A 25688-nucleotide genomic window follows, 5' to 3' on the forward strand; every position below is an offset into this window, starting at 1 on the left:
AGGGGGTTCCTGAGGTGTATTTCCTTTTTCCAAGATGTTTATGGGATAATTAAGGGCTTCTGCCTTTGTGACTTGTGCTTTGCGTTTGAATTATTACATATCAGAAAAATAATTTTGATATGACCGCATTTGTCTTGGTATTTACATTTTTTAAAAAAAGGGCTAGAATTAAATTTGGGATTTTTGCCCCGCTGGCATCAGGCTACTATTGCATCTCAAGGAGGAAGAGGTGGGAGGGTATTATTTTGCTTGTTAATTGCTGATTTGTTAATTGTACAAAAAAAAAAAAATCCCTCAAACCCAAATTCTGACAAGTTCAGATTCATCCATTGGTTGGCTTAGAAAGGTGTTCTTCAAGAAGCAAAAGCAATGAACTGCTGTTTTAGGTGTTGCCAAAAGAAATCTTTACAGGCCAAGGAGAGGGAAAACCTCATTTTGACATCAATGGTCTCCACATTCCACAGAGTGAATCAGCATCACCACAGGACCCACAGCCTGTGTCCAAACTCCATCCAGAAAAGGCCCCATCCTGTGTCCTGCACTGTTTAAGAATCATCATTAATAAAATAAAAAAAATTCATTTTTCTACATTTTTCACACAGTAGAGGAAAATGGATTAGAAATGTGAGGGGGAAAAAAAAAAAACCAAACCTGCAGATGATTAAGATTTAAAGCAAAAATAGGGGTCAGTACTAAATCCCTGATGTGCCTGGAAATCCCACTGCACTTCTCCCATCCTGGTGCTTTAATAATTAGTCATTAACTCCTGTCCTGCACTGAGCAGAACACACTCATCTACCACTTACTTGACAAGATTGGGCTGGTGTTGATTATTTTAACAGACTAATTTAATTCAGGTTTCTGTAGTTTCTCTAGGAATTTGCCAAGCAGAAATTCATCAGATTCCATATAAATCTATGTCAGGGGGAACTTTAATGGAAATGACTCCATTAAGAATTCAGGATTGGGCCCTTAATAGCTGCTATAATTTATCATCTTTTTAATATGGAGAAATCAGGAACATGAAATATTCTAAAGACATAAAAGTAATAACCCAATCATTTAATATGAAAGAATAACTAGACAATACTGCCCTGAAGAACTATAGATAGCCTGACAGAAAGGCACTGATTATAAAAGCCAGACAAGCATCACTATTAATTCTGGGGAAATACTGTATTCCTGGAAAAAAAATACCAGTGGAAAGCAAGAAAACCAATTCGTTCTTCCTCATCATCTGCACTTTTCTGGCTGCCTTCAGACATGGCTTTGGTGACATTACTGGGGACAGAAATCATTACCCTGGCTCAGAGCATGGCAGGGAGAGGGAATTTCCTGACCATGAGCAAAAGGAGATGAATTCCTTGGAAAAAATTGCAATTTTGTTAGGTTATGAGAAAGGAAAAATGCATAAATTTGCAGTAGGTGACTGTGAGCTGCACTTTCCTCTATAGCCACTATAACTCCCTAAAAACATGTTTTCAAGGTGACATAACCCAGATAAAGCAAAAATGTATGAAAAGGAGAGGTTGTCATTTTAGCCATAATATTAAAACTAGATACAAATTATAAGAACAAAGGAAACAGTTTGTTTTACAGTTTGTTTTACAGTTTTACTTTCCCACTGCACAACTTTCAATGAGAGATACCAAAATCACTTTGGAAAGGAGGTATTAATGCTTATATCCTGCTTTTATCCAGAGGGAAGCTGAGGCACAGAAATTTGCCTGCACTGGTCCTAGAGGCCAGTGGCAGAACCATGCTGGAAGATGAATATTCCAGTAAGCTGGAATTCAGATTGTCCACCAAAATTGGGTTGGTAGAAGGCACAGGAATGTGCTGCAAGTGTGGGAATACCCCAAATCACAGCAGGTCACTCCAGCTTTGTAATTTAACCTCAGCTTGATTTCCTTTAACTGATGGTTGCTGATTCCCAAGAATCAGCTGATCCTAAAAGGTTGTGGATTTCTACCCATCCTTTTATTCCTGAAGTTTCTCAATTGCCTTGAAAGGCAGCACGAAGACAAAAATCCCTGCCCAGCTGCTGCCAGAGATTGAGAAACTCAGGATTCCAAACACCCCCAGATTTCCATTCATAAAGTGGGACCTGGACATGCACAAGCCCTTTGGGATCTGGCCTTAAGTGTCATCAAATATGAAAAAAAAAGGTGACTTTTGCTAGTGGTTGTTTACAAAGGGGAAGGTCCTTTCCACTGTGTAGTGATAAAGGAAAAAGGCTTCAAGTTAAATATGTTTAAAGACCACAACAATGTCTTAAAACACAGAACAGAATAGAAAGAAAACGCCTTTTTTGTTGATTTGTTGTTTGGGGTTTTTTTCTGTAACAAGAAATTACTATTTGCCTTTTTTCAGCGTTACAGGAACTGTGATAAATTCATCTTTAGGTGCCAAAGAAAGAGAGAAATCTCTCACCCACTGAAATGTTTGTGAGCTTCGTGCCCGCTGCTGCAGGGGCAGGATGCAAACCTCTGCCTGTGACTGCCAAGGCAAATGGTTGTGTGGCTCTGGAGATGCTTTACTGAACTCCAGCAACACCATTTACCAATTTAGTTAATTGATAAGACTAAAAAATGCTGCTATTTCCCATTTGTAATACATACACTAGTTGTGTGCCTGCAAGTAATTTAAACAATGAACAAGCCAGGCTGGGAGATGTTACCTGTGGCTAGTTGAGCAAAATACCTTATTTTCCATCTCTTCATAAGCATAGATTAGCTCCTAAAATATATTTTGCAAGTGGACAGCCCGTAGAGCCTCAAAACAGTTAAATCCTGCAGAGATTTCACCAGCTGAACTTGCCAAATTTGCCATTTTCTGATAAAATATATTTATACATGGGCAAAACTTTTAGTTTCAAGCTGCAGGTTGTTCTTTTTCCTTTTTGGTTTTTCTTCTGAAGCTTGAAAGTTTCCTTTGGGTTAAGGTATTTCTGAGGGTACAAAGAAAACACAACCTTGAAACAACAACAACAAAAAAAAAAGCCAAGGAATGGGATATGCTCTGGTTGCTTCCTGCAATGTTAAAAAAAAAAATTAGCTCAAATCCCAAGATCCATCCTCAGGAGCTTAATTGCTTCAAAGAAGAGGAATCTTGTCAAATTCAGTCCAAACAAACATAATCAGCAGCTTTCAAAGCCTGTTTGACATTGAGGAGGCAGCGAAAGCAACACAAGGAACCAAAGAAACACACATCGATGGTCTGTCAAATTTTTTTGTCAGACATGATGCCATTATCAAGGCACATCAGGATGAAATAAAGTGACCTGGCTGACCACAGGCTTACAAATGTCTTGGGAAGGAAGGGAAAACGGTGAATCAAAAGGTAGCTTTGTTGAATGTCCCCCCAGGCCTTCTTATTGACAGGGATGACAATGGTCCCAGGATGCACCATTATCTATGACCAGCAAGCAGACATCAAATGCTACCGAGCTGTCTCTGTCAGAATAGAAAATGCTGCTCAAAATACACAGGGCTTGTTACATTTTGTTCAGCAAAGGCTTGTCAAAAGCCAGGGTCACTCTGTGTGTGCACTGCCCTGAAGGGTAATTTTAAAAGGCAGGAGAGATGCACTTGGTTCTTCACTGTTTCTCCTGGAAGGAGACTCGGAGTCTGTGGATGGCCAAAATGTTTTGAAAATCAAAGGGTGACTCAGAAAATAATAAAGGAAAACAAAGCTAATAGATGCTCGCTGGGGCTGTGTTGTTAGAAGGCAAAGCACTTTTCAAAATAAACAGGTTAGGGAATTATTCCCATATTTAGATGTTTTTTCACTAAAAATTCAGTGGGTTTCTAATACATCAGGGGTGGGTGCTACTGTAAAGGCATGACTCAAATGGTAGTGGATAAGTAGAACCTCTTTCAAGTATCTGTGTTGCACCATTATGCAGTTAATTGCAGGAAAAATATTTATACTGGCAAGAAAAGAATTGTTAATATGGTACCCTTTGGAAAGAAAAGAGAGAGGCTGGATATACAAACTCCAACCTCAGCAATGTTTGGGTAAACTTTGCTTTTCTCTGAACATCTGCTGAGCAGCACACACTGAGGGCCCAGAGTCCAAATGCACCCCACTAATTGACACAAAAATCTTTGTTTAAGAACTGTGTGGCAAAAAAACCCAGAACCTGAGGGTGAAAAGAATATTTTGGGGGGGTGGAGGGGAGGGGGATGAAAGGCATTATTGGTGCAGAAAAGGCATTAGGGAAGTTGACCACTGGGTATTGCTTATGGGTCAGTTCTTGATTTCTCACTTCATGGTCATTGCTACGATGTGAATTTACCAAGAGAGCAGAAAAAGGGCGATGAAAACTCCCTGTGCTGCGCTGTAGAGACCAGACAACCCCAAAGTAACTTTGCAGTCACATCTTGCCCTGAAAAATGTTAATTTGATGCCATATGGACCTTTCTGTCCGTGCCCCCCACACCTGGTGGCACGTGGGGCTTTGGTGCCCCCAGCTCTGCCGCTCACCCCTGAAAACTCCGTGTCCTGAAAGCCTCGTGCCCCTTCCCAACAGCCCTCAGCCATCCAGCCCCATTTCCCTGCTGGCTTCTGCTATTGATTATTGTGACTCCTCAGAGCATGTAATTGTCTGGTTTGCTTTCTTTCTTGAGGATAAATAACAGAACCAAGGGAGAAAAAGGGAAAGAACAACCCAGTTACGGCGGCTCCGAGGTTACAGCCGATGCTCCACTGTCCACATCCCTGTGATTTTCAGGACAGAAATTAGGATAATAGTCTATCAAATGTACTTTCTCTCCTCCCAGGCCGATCTCAAGATGATAGATCCGATCCTTTTGCCTCTCATGGGATGTGCTCTTTTGTCCCCAGACACAAGGCTATTAATTCAATGCAGTAGTTCCTTTTCCCGCTCTCTGGAAGTCACAATATGCTCCAAGTAAGGCTGGCTCGTCTTTCCTCCTCTTGGAGGACTCCTGAGTGCCCTCAGAGTTGAGAGAGACTTTGCACACCAAGGATTTGCCCACCAGCACTGCTCCAGTAATTTCTTTAGAGCCTTTATACATTCCTCCTTGCCCCTTTTTTTCCCATTAGTCCCATTTTTCCCATCCAGTTTTCAATGGGAATGGAGTGGTGTCCTTTGATTAAATGATACTTCTTTCTATTTTTTTTTCCTGCCTTCAATTATTGATATAAACATAAATAAAGGGGAAAAATAAAGAAAGAAAATTAATATGTTCCTTATCAATAACTTCAGAATTTGCTTAAAACATCTGCACTGATATTCTTGCACATCCCAGCTCTTAAAATCAGGAAATCTCACCAGTGACTTCCATGCTGTAATAAATACTCCATGGGAAATTTGGAGCTTTAAGGTATCTTTAGCATTTTGACATCAAAGTCTTCTCAGAAAAATAGTTTGCCTGATGCCATCTGGAAGGAAAAAAAAGGCACAAATATATCTACAATCCCTTTTACAATCCCTTTCCCCAGTCGTTCAGTTTGGAATGAAACAGCTCCCTGAGACCAGGGACACTGGACCAAATATGTTCATCCTGAGCCAGGTTTCAGGTACACCAGGGAGACAAAAGAGTTTGCAACTCTGAAATTCTATTTAAAAATCCTATCTCTTAAATAAACCCTGCTCTACTAACCACACTGTTCATTTCTGACCACCCTGTCTTCACAATACTTTACCTTTGTTTAGAATCAAATTAAATTGAAATTAAAAAAAAAAAAAAAAGGAAGAAAGAAAGAAAGAAAAAAGGCAGTATCAACTCTACTTAATTGTTGTGCATCCCCAGGATGATCCAAACAAACAACCTCGGGCTGAGAGATCCACATCCCACACTGGGTGTAATGAGGTAACACACTCATGTCTATGAGATTCCCACTCCAAAATAAGGAGCACAGCATCACCTCTGCTTTTTTTTTTTATTATTATTTTTTCCCATCAGCAAGAAATCTGAGCAGTACCTGTGATTCTACAATATTTGTCTGGCCCTGCAACAACCCTTTTAATTCACGAGTAACAGGGGGCTTATAATTAATGACAGCGAGGTTCTTGCTCTAAGGACAGGCACCAAGCAAACGAGGGTGATTGCAGATGTTTAAGAGCAAATGTGAAAGGAAAGGGATGAGCACTAAAAAAAAAAAAAAGGGAGCTGGGGAGTATTGATTCAGTGTGACTGATGTGAATGAGTTAAATGATTGACTATGAAGTGTGAATTCAAATTTACTGTGAATGGAATTTACTGTGAGTGGAGCAGAGTATGCATGACCATGACTGAGTGTGACTAGGTATCATTAGGAAGAACTAAGGGAATATGAGTGGAAAGCACTGATTATCTCCCCTGTAATCTATAAATAAACAGTACTGCAGGAAGTTTTGAAAAATGTATTTAATAAGGGATTTCCACTGCCTGAATAAACTTGCTGAGGCCAGACAGGCTGATCTGGAGGAAAATGTATCATTTTACTCAAAGGTCTGTCATGTAATAAATACGTGAGCTCGTATCTGACAGGAACAAAACAGGCCTGAATTTACAGCAAAATGGATGCCCTGGAATTTAAATAAAGGTATTCCCAATTATCAACAAACAGATTTGCTAACTCATAGGATACCAGTTATCCTCTTGTGGATATTTTCCTAACACACAGGTTTGAATTCAGAAATATGAATATTCAGGGCCTGCAAATTTGGGGACTGATTCTGCCTTCTGCAGATCAATATGATGAGATTTATCATCACAAAATAACTGTCCTTTGGCTGAATCACCAAATAATTAATTTCCACCAAATATCTGCCCTTGTGCAGAGTATCAGAGCTGAGCCTGGTGTTGCTGCAGTTTAATTCAAGCAGAGCAAAGTTTACATCCCAGGTTCTCAGACCCCACGTCTAAAAAAGTATCTCAGTGTCTTCTCAGTTTCTGCCCTTTCTCCACAAATATCTCTGCTCACTTCACCAAATTTTGGCACAAGCCAGACCAACAGAGTCTTTGTCACCAAAGACCTGTGCAAATAAATGTCATTTTAAAGGTGGATTAAAGAAATGACTAAATCTTAAGAGTCCAGTCTAACTAACATGGCTTTTATCATTTAATTCAGTTTTTTGCTTTACTTGAGTAATTTCTTTCCCCCTAAATCTTCTACATTCATGACCAATCAAACAACCATCAAAATTCATGGGTTATTTTTTGTGTCAGCCTCTACTTCCACTGAAGAAAAGATGAAACTTAGATTTTACTATTTTAATTCTATTGCCTGCCCAGCTCCAAAATGAATAAATTATTCCTGTTTGGATCTTTTTGAGCACCAAGAAACACCTCAAAAATGTTGGCACTGTCACCTTACAATAGTTTTAGTTTGCAAAATCTGCAATAAAACTAAAAAAAAAAATTACAGAAAAAGAAAAGTTATGGAATGTACCCTAATCCATTAAATCAAAGCAAATATATTTCTTGAGATCATGAAACCCCTTTATTCCATCTTGCAAAGTCTTCTTATGAGCCAGGTCAAAGCCAGGGTGTCTGCACAGCCTGAACAACCCTCTCTAGAAGTGCTTCCCCCAGGCAGGACAGAAAACCATTGACAGGAACCAGTGGGGGATTTACACCACTTGTGGCAAAGCTGCACGTGTTCTGTCGATAAATGGAAGATTTAATTCTTCTGGAGAGCAATTCAGGCATTTTAAAGGGTTTCCTAATGAGGAAAAATTCATTAATGAGATCCAGCAAGAAAAAAAACACACCACCTTTTTCACTCAGAATTACAGACATGCAGAGTAAGTAAATTCCAGAATTTTTCACGGCATTATATATGATGGAAGTGGGGAAGAATGAGATCACTAAGGCTTTGCATTCTTTTGCCAGCTCGAGATGAAAACCTGTTTATAGCAGCTATGCTGAGTTACCTCTATTGCTACAGGGGACCTGCTGTTAGAGACAAGCACAATCAACATTCTTAATTCTGCTGATGAATAGATGTCCTCACTTTTCACTTCTCCACAGGGGCACCATTTCCAGAATCCCTTGGTTTTGATGCAATCACAAAACCACTGCAAACAGATGCAAAGATTCAGAAATTTCTTTTAATCTCCACGTACCTCTTGAACCTTCCAAAAGCTCAGAAGATTTGTGTGAAACGAAGTCCAGCACCCACATGCTCCAAAGTTTACTGTGATTAATAAAATCATAGGATGGTTTGGATTGAAAGGGACCTTGCTGATCATTTAATTCCGACTCCCCAAAACACAGTCCCACTCCTAGTTATACGCTGGGAAAACAGAGGATCTGTGTGATTTTTTTCCAGGTTTTTTCCCCACCTTCAACGAAATTTCTTGTTTCTGTCTCTCTAAACAAATCTTTACTGATTCTACAGCTCACAGAAAGGTGTTGAGTGGACAATTAGCACCCAATATGCTCCAAGATTTTATTTTTCAGCCAAGCCCCTGAACACTGAGCTAAAGGGAGCATTCCCACTGCTTGCTTTCCTCCTACCTACCCCTGAGTTCCAAAAGCAGCTGGGGCTGCATCTGAATTGCACGTCACGTCGATGAAGGACGTAGTTTCTCATTTGCAGCAGGACACAAAGGAAGGATGCTCTGGTAAAAGCACAGTTACAGGCCATTTTTAGCAGTCAAACCAAATCTGACACACTTAAGTATCAGCATTGCCTCAGAAAAGCCAGGTTGTCTGTTCACCTTACATTACTCCACGAATTCTTAACATAGCTTTAGGTTATCCAGCTTTATTTAGCTGCAGACAGAAGGACTTTTACTACTGTGGATCAAGGCAACTGTCTCTGGAATTGATCTCATTAGCAAAGTTTCCAAAGGAAAGAAGATTAGAGAAAGCAACTGATTTTCTTGACTTGTACTGGTATTTCTGTGGCAGCGAAGCAATTTCATCTCCCTTAGAGGCATTGGTTTCAGGTCACATTTTAACTATACTTAAGTCCTCAAATAATTCAGAAGACAATCAAGGATAAGTGACCACTCTCCACTCCAGCAAAGCAAATGTTCAGCCTGGTCAAGCTGTAGCTTTGGATAAACGTCATTTTTTTAGTTCATAGGTTTGTAAATAACATTCAGAATAAAGGCAGCATCCTGGGTTTAATTCATAATACTTCCAGACTAGGATAACAAGCCAGGATGTACATCCAAAGATAAAATTTGCCCCTAGATCTGGCAGATGGACTCCAAAAAGTTTTCAGTGTCAGAAAAGGGACTGCTTTCCTTTTAATAGTTCTGGGATGCTAAGGAATAATCAATTCTCTATATATTCGAGGCTAAATTTCAACATGCATTGTTATTTTACTATAATTTACTGTTGTTATTTTACTATAATTCAAATATATGTAAAAACGCCACAGAAAAGTAATTTAATAAAATTTAGAGAGATTATTTAATTTTTTAATTTATAAGCTCTGCTTTGTTGGATTTTTCCAAAGATAACCTGCACAACACCAGAGCAGGAACACCCTGAACCCATCAAGGCAAGGAAAGGCAAATACCTGTGTGTTTCCCAAGCAAAAGTACGAACACAGGGCATGGATGGGAGAAAATTAATGTGACAATTCAGAGGATTCCCTCTTCCAAATCCCCCAGTTCAGAGAGAACTAAGGGGCTTAGAAATATCTCCAAAGTAGCTCTGATGTGCTTCTGCCTCCTGTAAAAATAGCATCCCTACAAATCCCCCATCGGGCAGCCTTGATGGGAGGGGCCAGATTTGGCCAGAAGTCATTATTTTTTGTCTCCAAATCACAACAATTTCTTCTTGAAGTCACATTCAGAGTTGAAACTGTCATCCTAAAGGAGGAAATCATTTTGGGGGGGGGGGGTTGTCCTATATATGCACATTATATAATTCTGACTGTTGTCTCTGGGGCCTCTCTGGCAAACTTTCCACCACTCTCTCTGTGTTAGGACTCGAAGTTATCAGAGTCAGAGTTCATTTATACTCCTGGCTCAACGATGTCCCCGGGGTTGTGGAGTCTGCTATGGCAGAGCAGAAACATAATTTTATGGCCCCTATATCCTAATTCATTTAATTAGGGGGTTTCTTGGATCTCTGGGGGAGAGGGGGGTGTCCTTTCATGTTTAGAGGTTTTTGTAGGAAATCTCTCTCCCTTCTGGGAAGACATGGGGAAAGTTGTCCTGCAAGTGCAGATCTTGTTTGGTCTCCACCAAATTAATATTCATCACATCAGCAGCACAATACACCTTTCCATCTTCCCTTTGCCATTGTAAGTTAGGAGGAAGAATTATTGCCCAGCAAAGCAATGCACATAATTTAGATATACTAATAATGGGGGGAGAAAAATAAAAAGAGTATGGCATATTTTAAAAATGGGAGAAGAAATTTAAATCTAAATGGTTAAAAGAAGCCGAGTGATAAGAAGAGCTCTAATTAAGAAACATCTTGCTGCTAAAAACGTGAGCTTTTCCCACTTATTTCATACCTCAGGCAGAGCTCAAGCAGAGGTAGATTGTATCTCCTTTAAATAAATGAAAGAGGGGGGAAAAAATATATTAATCTGCATTGTACTAATGCTGATGTGCCCCGAGCAGAACTTCCAATCCATTGTGCCACGTTCTCTGCACAGACACAGCACAGGCACCTCTGCCTTGAGAGATTTGCAGTCACACCAAGAAAAAAAGGGGGAGAAATAATGGGTTATCTCCATCTCACAGAAACGTGGGGAGGTTACAGGATTTCTCCAGGCTGGTGCAAGAATTCTCTGATAAGCCCTGATCTGAGTTTTTGGGGTTTTGTTTGCACCTCTGCAGGTGGACACACCAGAGTGTGAACTGAATTCAAGTTGTCCACGTTGTTTCCAAAGTGATGTACATGGAATAAAAGGGAAAAGAGAGACGATTTCCTACCTAATGTTTATTATTACCTAATATTTAGTACCTACCTAATATTTAGTACTTTAAGTGTAACTCCAGCTGCACAATTAATACAGAAAGGAATGTATTAGCTGTTCACTTCCTATGTCTAAACCAGAGTATGTGTAGTGATGACCCATAATATTACCCTAAATGGGATCTACAATTAAGGGAGCAAGTCAATAAAATAATTCTTGAGATCTTACGAAAAATGGGGTTTCAAAGTGAAATATTTTTAATACAGAAAACCAAAGGAAAACAATTAAACTCAAATATTTCATTTAACCTGACAGTGATTATTTTCCCCATTCCTGGGAGAGAATAAGTCACAAGGATGCAAAAGCCGTAATTCAAAGTGTTTAATTTGTAATTTTTTTTTTCCTTTAAGAAGCTATTTGATGAACTCTGATTTGAGAGCTACGGGAATGAAAGGATTTTTAACAATCCAGACATGCATGGCAATGTCTGCCACCCAAAACCTTAAGTATGACTGTAATGACTTCCTGCAAAAATCCTCCACTAATTTACTACTAATGAGTGAGAGTGTTTATACACTTAGCTAAGTGGAAAGTGATTTTTTTAAGGATATTGTACTCTCTCAATCACCATGGTGTAATTACAGACAGGAGAAGGCTTCTTAAAACAGTTACAAATCAGAGCTGGGCATCTTTCTTGTGGCACTCCTGAAGAAAAATAATTGGAACAGTCCAGTCATGGAGTCATAGAAGGATTTGGGTTGAAGGGACCTTAAAGTTCCCCTCATTCCACCCCCTGCCACGGGCAGGGTCACCTTCCACTAGACCAGGTTGTTCCAAGGCAAGTCCAACCTGGCCTTGGACACTTCCAAGGTTGATACCAACTTATTTATCTGAAAAACACTGTAGTGTTATCTTGGGACATAAGCAGAGAGCAGCTGTGAATGACTTCATTCCTGACACTCTCAGCCCTTTCTGAGGAGAGGAAAAACAACAAAGCACAGGACATCCCTCATCACCTTTTGCTGGCCAGGCCTATTTTGGTTCACAGAGCAGGTGAAACCCAAATTGAAGCCCAAATTGGTGCTAACATTCCTATCAAGGTTGTGGTTCTTAAATGGAAAAGAGAAAAAGAAATAAGAAAAATTGGGAAGTTCTGAATAAGGATATTGTGCTGAAATGATATCCTCAATAAGCTGAATCTATTTATGGGACTCATGTAGAAATAAAACTGATGACCCTTAATCTACCAGCATCACAGAAACTCCTCCAGGGTGCTCTCATTACAAACACTCAGAACCAAGGAAATATTACGTGGGCAGGGAGAGTATCTACAGCTTTTCTACACCCCTCAGACAGCTGGAATCATAATTTGCACAAATATCAGGACACAGAAATACCACTCATCATTTTTCCTTTGCCTGGCAAAATACTAAGAGGAAACTGCAGAAAATGTTAACTGGAGAAATGATAAATAAGTAGTTTTGTCCTCTTTTTTTGCACATTTACTGGAGCAATGAATCTGAGAAGAGATTTTTGGCTTTGCCTTCAAATGAAAAAAAAAAACCAAGCTTTTGGTTTTAAATTCATTCAAAAAAGTAAGGAAAGGTATTGCATTGTTAATTCTAATTTGTAGGGGCTTTTTTTGTTTTCTGGGTGCCCAAATCTTGTTATTTCTCCATCTATGTAGATGGACATATTATTGTTGTATATTCTCTACCCTCATAATAAATATTTGCCTTTCCTAATGTTTTAGACCAGATTTCTACCATCACTGTGAAGGCAGCCCAGAGAGTGAGGAGTGCTTAAAAAACAAAGGAGATGCTTGGGCACAAAAACACATTTATTTTTGCCTACTCCAATGTTACAGCCCCAGGTAAGAGCCCAACCACAGCTCAGGACATTCTGGAACCTCATTCAACTTTTGTCAACTCCCAGTTATGTCAATACTCTCAGACATTCCAGATCCCACCATCAGCTCTAGATATTTAAACTGGAGTGAGTCAAATGGCTGGTAAAGCTTTTTTATCATCATAAGTCCTTTAGGTCCTTATAAAACCATCTTAAAGTTGTTCTGGTGGGAAAATCCTTCAAGAGTTGTCTGCATTACTGGCAAGGCAGCCTTTTAGGACAAAGCTATTTTAAGGTAGATGACAATCTGCCCCATAAGAGTGGTAAAATCATAGAATGGTTTGGGTTGGAAGGGATCTTGGAGCTCATCTCCTTCCAACCCTCAACACCTTCCACTAGACCAGGTTGCTCCAAGTCCCTGTCTAACCTGGCCTTGAGATGGGACATCCACAATCTCTGTGGGCCTCATGAGTCAACTGCTCATGATTTCTCATGTTTTGACATGAAACAGGAAAGGAAATTGAGGAGAAATAACACCCCCTTTTCCACTGCCATCCCACCAGACCTTGGGAGCTGACATCCTGATGCCACAATGGATTCCTCTGCTCCATCCCTGACATGCAGCCACCCAGGTGATCCAAACGTTGCCTATCCCTACAAAATGAGCTAATCAAGTTGTCCAGCAAAGATCTTCCTCTCCTGTCAAAAAGGATGCCTCACTTTGCTACTACAAACCTCAAATATTCACACTACGGTGCTTACAACCAAAATCTGACAATTTAGCATAAAGTTTTTAGATGCTTAATCATACCTCTTAATAAAAAATCACACATCCCCTGCCTAACTGAGACAGATTCTGATTACTTGTCCGTGAGGAAGCGGACTGCTTGAGAAAATTATTCGGAGTACTCTACTATTGTACCTGTCACACACTTTTAATTAAAAATGTATTGATGCATGACTAAATTGTGCACAGAGAAAAACAGGTCTATTTTAGCTCAATTGCAATAATGGGCACATAACCCAATGAGGAAAAGCCATACAATTAGGACAGGAAGACAGCCTTGCCTCTATGGCTGTACTTCTTCAGGTCAGCCTCCTAGCAGATGTACAGGCTGTGGCACCAGTCAGCACAAATCAATGTGGGCTCAATCAGCACAAATGAATTTACTCATCTACTCTAAATACCTGCAATGAAGTCATCGCACTAATCTATTGGTAATTAAATATGTGGCAAAACGAAGGCAGGATAGTGATTAACGTTGTTTTATGGAGGATTTCTTGACAAAGTCTGCTAACTAAGGCAATCTACACCCAATATTTGAATACAAGAACCACACGCAACCAGAAGTGCAAGGGTTGGTACAACTAGAAATCTGAAATCAATGCTTTGCTGACCAAAAACTGCCTCTTGAGGCCAATGTCCCCTGCTAAAGGAATATTGAATTTAGACTGAAGAGGAAAGGAATAAAGTGGTTATTGCATGGCAAAGACCTTACACCCATATTGCAGTGTCCCAAAGTTTATCACTAAATACCTAATTTGAATGATTTTTTTTTTAGATTTTTTTATTACATAAAAGCCATTAAGATGCACACAACAATATTTGTTTGCATATTGGGCTGTGGAGTTTCTTGAGAAAGCATTGATCGAAGTGTTTAATGATAAAAGATTAATTATAAGTCTGAGGAATGACATCATATTCAGGATTCAGATATTTGACTGATGGGCTTAGTTCCTTTTTTAGCAGAGGGTTTCTGCCTGAAACAGATAACTGTTTAGGTTGATGGTTGGACTCGATGGTCTTTTCCAACCTTAATTTTTCAATGGTTCTGTCCCAAATTCATGGAAATTTGGCCTAAAGGCTGAACAAAAATCTGAGTTGCTTAGACACTGCAGAAATGGGAAGCCTAAAAGCAGTCAGCTTTTCTAGAGGATTGTTGTTCAGGTAGATATTTCCTCTTTTGCAATTAAACATTTGATTTCTTCAATCGAGATTTACTTTATTTGCTCCCTCCTCTCCGTCCTCTTCCACGGCAGAAGCTGCACTGACATGGCACTTACATCAGCACCACGACTCTCCCAGAGACAGACAAAAATAGTTAAAAAATGCAGACAGTTTCTCGAGCACTGTGGGCTGAATTTTTGTCAAATGAGGCTCCTTCCATGAGAAAAAAAAAAGAAGTAAAAAAAAGGTATTAAATGAAACAGCTTTTACATTGCTGTTTTCATTCGTTTTGCCCAAAGTGCGTGAAGATTTTTCCAGCAAAATGTTTTTTGAGCTGAAAATGCGGAATCAAAACTTGACATGGGAATAAAGCGGGAAAGTTTTCATACTCAGAGTCAGATTTCCACCGAAATCCCAGATGGGCATATGGAGGACCTGGAGGATGGAGCTTTTCCTCTACCTGCCTGAGAAAAAAGGCAAGCAAGTGCCTAAATGCTGCTATTCCTGGTTCTCCTGGTGTTTGCACCAACTTTCCTGAAGCTGGGAAAATCCTCGTGGGACGGACCTTTCTCCCTTCCCCCTTACCTGGACACTGCCTTGGGTACAGAGACACTCCAGGAAATAAAATTAAAATAGAGCTCTGATTTATTTTAAAAGGTCATTTTTACTGCATTCCTCAGTCTTCTTATTAAAATATGATTTTATTCTTCCAAGATGGTTCATGTAGATTTCAGACTCTGACGAAGAAACGGCATTTTAATTTCACGTCTCTTCAAGGCGAGGGAAAATATGGAAATAACGTTCTTAAATATGGAATAACTGCACAGATTATAATGGTATCAACAATAACAATAATAATGCTGATAATAACATGGAAAATAGCCATTTCAGAAGCTCAGATAAATGCAGCCTCCTGTGTTTGGGCACAAGGAGAAGAGCCACAACGATTTGAGAGAATGGTTCTCCAAAGGAATCCTGCTCAGCGGTTTATCCTCCAGAGCGCCCGGAGACGCAGCCCTGAGAGTAACATCACTCCTCGTTACAAGATCTCTGCTCCAGCGAGGAACAACACGATGAATTTTAGATGTAAATCTGAATTTCATGACCTTTCAAGTCACATCCTTAAACCTCATTTGAGCAGTGTTTTCTCTTTATGAATTTGAGGTTGAACTGAAGACCCAGAACTGACATCGTATTTTTTTCTCCCTTTGTTTTTTTGGGTTTTTTTGGCCCTCTTCAGGTGTAAATTAGGCCTTTGCAGTGTCATCCTTATTTACTTTATGCTCTGCAAAGTTAGCAATCATTCCATTATGTTTTTGGTGCATTGCATGAAGCTGTTTCTGCCTCATAGGTAATGCTTGCACTTGAGCAGAAGAGACAGGACAATTGTCAGAGCACTGAAATACAAATGAACACTAAAAAGATCCTTGCTCTCACTTGATTTTAACTATGTGCCATATTTTTAGACAGAAAAACATATTTTTTCTATAAAAATATGGAGATTAAAGATTAAAAAAAAATCAAAATATAACATGAGTAAAGAAGGACAAATAATGTTAAAATCAATGCTTGGTTTGTATTTCATTATAAACCAAAAAAATGTAAAGTATATTACATAGTGAGTTAAAAATTTAAAGTCACAGAATCTTTTCTTTAAAACCTGATTACTTTCAGGGGCTTTTCATAAAACAGTTGTATGGTGTTATGTAGGAAGAAATCTCACAAATATATGTGGGTCATCCTGTAACACAAAAATCACCTGAAATCGAGCCACTGATGTCATGCTGTTTTCTTAAATATGCCACATTGTAAAAAAATTAACAATATGACCAAAGAAATTATAATCTCCAGAGCACACAAAGCAGGATTTCAGGTTTAGAAGCCTAAATATATCTGGCTTTGCAAAGAAGACAGTGACAAAATGCTAATGGTACCGTGAGTCGTGTTTCAAATGCACAGACTGTCGGCAGTGATGCTGTTGGAGGGCTGGGGGAGGATTCCCACTCCTGCTCCCAAATCACTTGGGCACTTGGAAAATCCTACCTCTCCCAGAGGTGAAAAAATGAAGCATTTTTTAAACTGTTCAGTACTTCCTCTTCCATTACAAATCTCTCTCAGTTTGGAAAATTCAGACCCAACTTCTGATGTTTTGTTTTTTTTTTGTAGATTAACATATACATTACACAGAGCATCTTCCTACAGAAAATAAATGTATGATCTTGAAAAGTAGGACCAAAGCAGGACATGAAGATTATATTTTTTTTTCCCCTCTATTTCTGAAAGTAACTTACTTTAAAGGCCCTGAAATGGGGTAACATCCATCACACTATATTTCATTAGTCTTTAAGGCAGCCTTAAATAACTAGACCTAAAAACAGATCCTGGTTGATATGGCAAGCATCTAAAAAGGATAGCTCTGAAAATATCCTCTGCTTGGATTTTGCCCAAATAAATTCAATCACCTCTCATTATGATTGAGGAGAAGAAAAAAAAAATTAGAAATAAATAAATAAATAAATAAATAAGGGGAAAAAAAAACAACTCAGGAAAGCAAAGTGCAGCTCTGTTTAATCCATACAGACATGTCTACCCAAATCCCTTTGCTAATGTATTTCTAATTCAGATAGCCTAACTCATCCTGTAATAATGAGAGCTCCTGTGAAAATGTGGTGCATTTTTAGTATTCTTCAAGCGTATTAATGCACTTCTATAGGGCTTTAGCAGGAAAAAAATATTTATATATATATATAAGTGTGTGTGTGTATGTATATGTATATAAAATAAACATGCAGCTTTCCAAGGTAGGCAAGCTGATTTCTTTCTTGGAATTGTGCAGTTGTGAGGTTGTTTAGGAGAAATAAGTACCTGCTGGACAAAGCCACACAATAAACAATATTTCCTAGGCAGGTAGAGCCCCACAAAGGGTATTTCTTCTCTCCCCCCATCCCTGGAGCATCCTGTGTACCTTCCTAATGTTGACAGCTCCCAGCAAGTGCTAAATTCTGCCTTTTTACAGCTGCAGATGGATCTACCATAACTGTAAGGCATTAAAAAAAAATTACTTCAAAATAGATATTTTCTTTTAAACTGCAACACAATTTTTTTTAATTTTTTTTTTTTTTTAACCTGCGAGTTCTGTATGACAATTGCAAATTCAACCCCAGCAACAAAAATGTGGGCAGGAGCGAGGAGAAAGGGAGGTTTTGTGAATTTTGTTACACTCCTTCCACGTGTTGGGCTCCCCACATGCTCCTGCTTCCCAGCTTTCTTCCTTGTCTCCCAGCTGACATCAACTCCCCATGGCAAAAAGTCCTGCAGCCCCAAACCACGCTCTGCTAAACCAAACTCTTCAGCTGCAGGAAATAAGTGCTGGGGTAGAGTTTTAAAATCACCCTGTTCCTGAGCTTTGCTATTTATTTACACCAAGATGGGGGGGGTAAAGTTTTCCAAGGAGACTTTGAAGAGAGGGACCTTGTTTGTTTTTATTTTTTTGTTTTGTTTTGGTTTTTTTTGGGTTTTTTTTTGGTTTTGGCCCCACAACAAAATGTCTGACAGCAAGACTTTCGTGGATGAGATGTATTTATTTAACCTCCTCAAACACAAGCCCGTTTATCTCACAGTTTGTTATAAAGAAAGATTGAGCTTCCAGCACATCCTCCTGTCCCCTCCTGTGTCCTCCTACTTGTTTCACTCTTTCACAACTTCAATTATGCCCCAACCTCCCCCTCAGCAGAGGTTTTGTGTGACCAGATTTGCTACCACAGCCCTGTTGGTACCTCCAGTATCTTTGTAAAACTTGATATCACATTTCATGCAAAATCAGCTTTGATTTAGCCTGATGGCCACACCAGTTAATTTTCTCCTTAGAAAACACATCAGTCACTAATTAGCACATTATTATTCCAATGTTCACTTTAAACATCCCCTGCTTTTCCTCTTACCACCTATTCTCCTCTTTCCTCACCCATCCTAACCTTCTTTAGTGCTTTTTTTATCCCTACTTTCCTTAGTTCATGTTGAGATGGGGAACTGAAGATCTTGAGGACCCACCACCTGTGCAAGTTCTGGCTGTGCTTTGGGTATCTGTTCTTGGAAGCAGATGGAAAACAGGCAGATGGAAAACCAACCACCTGTTTGACAACAGTCAAACAATAATCAAACAGGTCACCAAGAGCCCAGCAAACACCACACTAGGCAGGAATTATGGATCAGGTAGAGGTGTGAGGCACCTCACAATAAACCAGGAGAGCTAAAGGACAGAACCCCTCTTAGCATGTGTCACTCCTTGCCTTTGGTTATTGATCTTGTATTGCGTGTTTCTGGCAAGTTGTTGGGCTTCTGCTACTAAAATTTTAAATTATATCATAAAAATCATATCAGAGTATCCTCATAAAAGAACATTTACTTCTGTTAGTAATGCAGCACATTTATAATAAAGAATTCACGTGATTCATGTTTACGTATGGTTCATCAGACAGTTTAACTGGACTTAAATTAACAATGGTGATAACGACTTTTCTCCTCTTCAATCACAAGGACACACAGTCCATATTTTCATTTTAAAACTCAGGTGCCCAATATTACCTGAGAATAATTAGACTTTGAAGGTCACAGAGCAGCTGATGAAATTTGCATCCATGATCAGGGAATGAATATCCCATAATCAGATAACCAGCATAAATATAATTCTTTATAACACATACCACCATCCTTATTTTTATTCATTTTAATGTGTCATCGTTCAGGTGATTTAATCCTACAACATGCATGGAAGTGAATAATGCTACTGGAAGGTGGAATAAAAGTTTCTTGTCAAAGAATATAGAGTGAAATGGAAAATTAAAACTACATGGACTTTCCCCCATGAAACACACATGGAAAATGTGGGATCCTCTCTGTCTCTCCTCTCTGCAGATGCTTTAACAAACCAAATCATGGGTTTGCAATAAAATTACAGTTTCTCATTACTACCTTCATTTTAAGTGCAGTTGGAACGGCAAATATTGGTGGTGCATCAAACCTGTGAGTATAAAAGGTGCTGGATTTTAATTTCCAGCCCCACACAAGCTCTCCTTCCTCCCCGGTGCTACTCTGAGTATGTAAAATTTAACATAAGCTCATGTTTCTGTGTGATCAGGACAGGTTAAATCTTATTATTAAGTTAATGTCTTCCCACAAAAGATGAGATTTTGGGAACAAAAACACAAATGGGCCTTTTAAAACACTCCTCATATATATGGAGAGAGAGGCTTAAGCACATGCAGAACACTAAGATTGCTCAGTCTCCCAACTGAGCAGTGTAAATAAATATGAGGTGCTTGACCTTTTTAACCGGCAAATATTTTTCCTGTTTTAAAAATACACCAACACATTCCCCTTTCCAAGCTCAGTCCTCAAAAAAAAAGTGCCAGTTTTGAAGGTAGGCTAGTTTTTAATGGCTCAGTAATGATCTACAACCCCATGAAAACGGGGGTTTACGATGGCCTTCAGCGACAGCAGCGGGAACGGCGCCGCTCCGGTTTTATTTGGGGAGAAGGAAAAAAAACTTCCCCCAAATGATGTCATAGACCTTCCCATCGAATCTCCTTTCCTGCTTCACAGAACTGCATGTGTATTGTTTTTTATATGCCCGTATATGGTTGGGTTTTATATATTTGTTGGCGATAAAACGCTGCCAAAAGCCAGTTTTGATGAATGGTAATAAATTCAAATGCCTCGCCTTACACTGAGCAATTTTTTTCCTAAGGAGGAAAGGGAAACACATAAATTCATCATGATACAAATTCATCATAATTCACACTATCAATTTGACCCTCTGAGTATGACCAGAAAGCCATAACATCAAAAAAAAATGAACAATTCCAGCCTATTATCCTTTTTCTCCCTCATACTACCAAACATAAAGACATTTAACACACAGGGCTCTCACCACAAAATAAAGAATAACACATTGATGCTTGTTAAGCCATGAAACATGAATGGGAAATAAAATATTAAATTACTTTGCTTCAAATCCCTCCTTCCAAATGAAAACACTCTGGGAAAAAAACTCATTTGCATCGGGAAAGTTTTCTAAAGGGCTTGGGTAAAACAGAGCAACCTCCACCAGAGGAGCCTGAATTCAGAGTGGGGCTGCTGTTGTTTGGAAATGGGAAGAAAGGGGATTTCCTGCATGTTCAGGCTGTGGGATTTGCATTTGGGATTTGGAGGAAGGGGTCAGTTTGAAGGTGGTGACACGTCCCTCATTCCTTCACTCCCTGGCCCTTGCCACACTTGGGTCTGTGTGATGCTCTGGCCCCTGTTTTTAAACCATTATTTTAGAATTCATTTTTTTAACAAAAAGCTACGTAAAAACTGCCTCTCCACACAAAGAATTATCACCACCCCATTTTTTTCCTGCAAATGACTCGACTTCAGTTTTTCTAAGTGGTTTTCAGACCAAGGTTTTGTCTTATTTCTGTGAAATATCTTTCTCATCTTCCCCCTGAAATTATGTAACTCTTGAAGAGCTGCTCTGAAGATATCTGGCTTATATGCACCTGCTTCTCAAGTGTTGTGTATCCCAGGAAAAAAAAATTATTTATAATGTGATCCAACACTTATTCCAGACTCCCTATCCATCCAGCAGGAATACTTGCAGCCAATCCAATTTCTCAGTACAACAGGAATGTTTCACCATTAAGACATTTAAGGAACACTATTGGGTTCAGTTTTAATACTTTTTGGCTTTGTTGTCCTCAATGTGAATGAGTGTAAATTCAAGTAGAGATTCTGTTCCTAAATAACCATGATTGGCCTATGGAAGTACAGCCCAGGAATGATTTCGAGTGGGAAATAAGCGTCTGATAAATAAGAGGTGCTCTTCAGGGGTTGTGTGAACACTAAAATGACATCAAAAACATGGACTGTTGTAATGTAAGGTATTTTCCTTACACCCCAAGGGGATCTCCTGGTTACTCAGTGACAAAACTAAGCACAGGGCACCTTTTTACCTGCCTTTCCATTATTTATTTTTGTCAATATTCCCCCAAAGTTGTTTCCAAGCTGCCTCCCTTCAACTTGGGGCTGTTTTCTATCTCATGTGGCAACTGAACCTTTGCAGAGGTCATGAAGCAGCAAATGTGTCAGATAGCCTTTAGCATAATTTCAACATAATCTTCTAATTGCTTTTCTCTCCATAGGTAGAGACAAACCAGTTTGCTTGGAAGAGGAGGAGAGAAATTTCTCCTGTTTCTTTAATGACTTTTATTGATGTGTTTTCTTTTTTTTTTTTTTTTTTTTCCCCTTCTACTTTAGGTCTGAAACTCAGACTTCCCTTTCCATGTCGGCATTTTAAAGCAGCAATTTATGGCACAGGTTGAACCACAGAAAAATGGCATTTCCTCCTCTATCATCCTCAGCTTTCTGGGTGTGTTCCTCGGAGGCAAAAGAAGCAAATTTTTATTAACACATGTTTATACATAATTGACCATTTGGGAAGTGGGAAAGGAGAAATGGCTGTGATTTACATAGTTTAAGAAATGTCTTAGAGCACCTCACCCAGTCTGGAGCTCCCACTGTGACAGATGAGCAAATGCCCATGGGAGATGACAGCATGGTATTTATGGTATTTCCTTCTGAGACAATTAAGTAACATATGCCAAGACCATGGGGATTATCTCTGAGCTACACAGTATGTAACTCTAGCTGAAGAGAAATATAATATTTTATAAATTTGACAAACCATAGGAAAGCAAAAAAAAAAAAAAAAAAAAAAGAAAAAAAATTTGCTTCCCCCACTTTAATAATGCAGGAACTTTTCTCTGGCTTAATCAGACTTTTCTTGGTTATTTATTTTTACTTTTTTTTTTGGGTTATAAAACGGTGACAGGCTCCCTCCCACACACCACCCTCGAGCTGCTGGGAGGGCCAGGGAAAAAATCTCATCCTCACAAACAAAATCCACAGTGTCTGTCCCCTGATTAAAGGATTTGGTAGCCCTGATTTTACACCTAAGAATTTAACACTTGAGGTTTTACACTGATCTTGCAGTAAAGAACAAAGTAAACTTTAAAATCCGTGTATTAATGGCATTTGATACCATTCCTAAAATAGGAGTTATCATTCTGTGCTTGGAAAAGCTCACGGTCTTGGATTTTCCCTGGTTTTCACCTCGTACAGCCATTTAATCTCTTGCAAAGTAGATGCAAAATTAATTATATGTAATATTCAAAACTGTAATAATACTGATGAGTCTCTATTGTTTCATATTAGCAACCTGCAAAGTATAATAATTTATTTATGAACACGCTTATATCCTCAGGTATTCCCCAATTCTGTGTATTGTGCCAACGTTCTGCATCCATGGATCAACAGGATACAAGTCATAACACCCTAATTAATAATTTCTTTATTTATTAGTGACAGTGCAACCATTCCAAGATTTATTTTTTTTTGTTCCTGTTGTAATTTTGTTATAATCTTTTTAGAACAATGGCTTTTTCTTCTCCTCCAGTAAAGAGAATTAATTCAGAGGAACGTTTAACAAACATCATTCTGTGGAAATTTGCTTTCCAAAGCAGCAGCAAAACACATTTTCTCTCCACATTCAAAATGGAATCAGATATTTGGTGAATGACTACAAGTGAAATCAGATCCGTGTCACAGCATTTAAGGTGTCACACGAGTCACTTCAGAAACTCTCACAACTAAATCTGCAGATATTTTAATTTTTATAGAATGTTAATAAGTTTAAATTTTTAAAAATCCTGATTAAAAAGAAAAAAAAAAGTTGCACCAGTCACCATTTATAACACTGCTGTTCTGCAGCCCCTCTTGTAACAGGATCCTGTCTCCTGGCTCTAAAACAACAATATTACTTTTCCCAAATTTATAATCGAGCCTTTTGTACCATTTATTCAAAGAGTAGATCACCTTTCAACCACTCCTGCTGAAAGAAAACATGACTCACCAACAATTTTTTTTATTATTTCATGCCAATTTTTTGTTCCAGTTCACAAACCTGGGCCAAATTCTGAACTTCTTATCTGTCTTGTATTTAATCCAACAGATTTCCATTAATGTGAAAAAACATATTTTGTATTGTTGTCCAGAATTTACCTAATGGAGGGTGGGAAAAAAAACAACAAACAAACAAAAAAAAATACAAATCTTGGCAAATATATTGATTAATTCCTGCACTAATTGTAAAATAATAATAAAGGTATTAATTATAAAACAGCCAAGATGTCAAGGCTACTTTTTCTTTTGACAGACCTGGGTTGAAAGCTTAAGTTTCTCCACAAAAGACATCGTGTGATAAGAAAATAATGCTCCAGAGGGGACATTACTGAAAGTTATGGATGGACCAGTTGGGCAACTAATAGGTCCTTAATGGCTTTCAGGAGTAGCCCATAATCCCTGGTAATGCCCTCTCTAGAGGGTCTACGTGATGTATGATGTAATAATTGCAGTGCTTCTAAATATAGTTGGTGTTACACTGATTACAGCACCGTTAAATTGGGGTTTTTTGTGAGATTATAATGGAATTCTTGGAGTTTGCTCCATCCACACCGAGAACTTTTACTGCTGTTAACGATTCTTATTATGGCATGAACTTCATATCATAGTACTTGGAGTGCTGATGATTTTGGGAGAGGGGAAATATTTGCTTTGAAAAGGAAGTCTGGGCCTTTTTTTTTTTTTCTTACTGCTCTTTATGAGATGATTTTGACCCTTGGGATGGTGACAAGAAATCAAAGGACACAAAGTACCTGCAGGTCCAGCCAGGAGTGTGTCTTTTTCAATGCTCTTCAGATGTCCCTGCACATCACTAGAATTAAGATGATATTTCCTTACCTTTTTTGTTATCTTTATAAACACCTCAGATGGTTGGGCTGGATCATTTTTAAGCGAAATGGAAGTCATTTGAGTAAAAAGTGAGTAAAACATTCTCAGCACACAGGAAAAATTGAACCCAGTAGTGAGTTTTTCCTTGATTCCCACAGCAAATAAATTAATCTGATTTCACCCTTTGCTCCAAGTTTTTCTGCTTTTACAGGTTCTGATGTTTTTCTGCATAACCCTCCCAGCCATACCTTCTGTTTCCACCTCTTTCCCCAGATCAAGAGATTTTGGAGCCTCCCAGATTTGTCAGTCAAGCACCAAATATTCAATTAAACACAAATGTGGGTCAGCCCCAGTCTGGCTGTTCCACACCATGGGACTGACGTGCAGAAAACCCTGGACAAGCCCTTATTATTGTGGCCAAAATCACTGTAAATTAATATATTCACCTGTAATTAGTCTGTTCAGCTATTTTGCACGCTATAATAACGTTATTATGGTTTAGATATTTTCTAGATACAAGCCTGTGAAATAAAATATGGGCAATATATACCAAACATACAAAATCTCTCGTGTTATTCAATAACTTCAGTGGGTTTTTCTGTCCCACCCTGTTAAAAGGAATTCCCCTTTTAACTCTTTTTGAGCTGAAAAAAAAAAAAAAGGGAGGTTCAGACACCACCACATCTTGCCATGTGTGGGCTCTGGGATTACCCCATTTTCCAAAGAGCCACGAGAAAATATTAGGCATGAAAGGGTTAACACTCCACTCAAGCCACATTCTGAGAACTGATGACGTCAAAATACTGCAAAATTTTATGTTAAAGTCATTTTTCCCCTTCTTTTTCCAAGAAAAAGAAACATGAATTGAGTACTACTGTTAAAAAAAAAAATAAAAATCCCACGTTGCTCTTTGGGAGGGGGAGTTTAAGATGAGTGCAATTACATCAGTATTATTGTAATTAATGATTACATCATGCTTTGGAAAAGGAGCCCAGAGAAGGTTGGGATTAACATGCAAGACACGGCAGAGTGATATCAATACTCATTTTGCTGTTCAGATTTTTTTTTTAAAAAGCTAATAGCTGTCAAAAATACCCATTATAGGCTAGTCTATAATTTGTAGAAGTCAAGTAATACATTTTTTCTGAAGGTATAATGGATGCTCCATGGAGCAATTATTTTAGAAAGACAACTTCATCTCAGCTGTCTCATGCCAGCA

The sequence above is a fragment of the Myiozetetes cayanensis genome, unplaced genomic scaffold (genome assembly GCF_022539395.1).
Source record: "Myiozetetes cayanensis isolate MyiCay16 unplaced genomic scaffold, myiCay2020 scf9, whole genome shotgun sequence".
NCBI lineage: Eukaryota > Metazoa > Chordata > Aves > Passeriformes > Tyrannidae > Myiozetetes > Myiozetetes cayanensis.